The sequence below is a fragment of the Aplysia californica genome, unplaced genomic scaffold (genome assembly GCF_000002075.1).
Source record: "Aplysia californica isolate F4 #8 unplaced genomic scaffold, AplCal3.0 scaffold00860, whole genome shotgun sequence".
NCBI lineage: Eukaryota > Metazoa > Mollusca > Gastropoda > Aplysiida > Aplysiidae > Aplysia > Aplysia californica.
Genome location: NW_004798130.1, coordinates 144,714 through 145,869, shown reverse-complemented (window position 1 = coordinate 145,869; position 1,156 = coordinate 144,714).

Genomic DNA, 1,156 nt, shown 5'->3' with positions numbered 1-1,156 from the left:
GGGGGGTTCTAATAAATTGATTGTTACTTTCGATTTTACTTTCGATTCAAATGTAAATAAGAAAGGGATGCAACTCCGCCGGTCATCGCTTTGTCTACTCCCAGTAGTTGCTCGGATTAGTGCACGTAAAGTAGGGACCTATGGTTGACCACATGAATATGTGTCACGACACGGTGGAATCAGGCGCTCGTCAATTTTTTGGCATATGGAGTTATTGGTATCATCTTAAGGCTTGTTCATTTTTTCTACATTTTGAATAGAAATTGAGACATTTGCGATAAAAGGAGGTTGGGGCTCGTCTGGTTTGAGAGGTAAAATTAGCGAGTAAAATTTATGGCCCCCAAAGTTTGCTGACTTCCAAAGCTTGAGAGTCTCTGGAAACTGAAAATTTACATTTTGTACGCCTGTAATCAAATTTTTCAGGAAATAGCTGTACAGAAAATTGATTTTAAATGGACATAAAAGCTGTTGAGCAAAAAAACAACAACAACAAAACCCAGAAAATCGATGAAAAGTGTCAAACAGGTGGAGAAAGGCCGATATCTCCGATTTCATTATTTTGACGAGCACCTGATTTCACCACGATGCCTCACATATTGATTTTTGAGGATGGAGGAATCAAAGTATTTTTGTGTTATCAGTAGTTATTTGTTGTTATCAGTTGTTATTTGTCGTTCTCTCGACAAAAATAAATACCCACTTAAAGGTTTGAGACAGAGTGGAAGCGCCTTGCTAGATATGTCGGCGCATCTTTTTGGTGATTAACTTTATCACGTGACGCCCCCGATGACTGGTGCAAACTGAGTGGGGGTGTCTTTCGGTCACTAAAAGTCTAGTAACATTTTGGTTTGACCTTGAAGAAATTGCTTATTATAATAAAACTAAAACTCGTCAGTAGATCTAGAACAATGGACGAAGAAGGTGTTTTTCAATGATTAACCACTGAAAATACCAGTTGATAGCATGTAAGCGACGACGAGCCCGGCGTCGATATGGGGTGTTACGTTCTTGGCTATGCTAATAGCTTGACGAATAATTATAAAACGTGCTCACAAGCAGGGCTGCCAGGTTGTTGTTTTCTGGTGTGTGGGGCCAACAATTTCACAATTTTGGGACAAAATAGATTTTTTGGGGGCCAAACCATACTTAACACCCC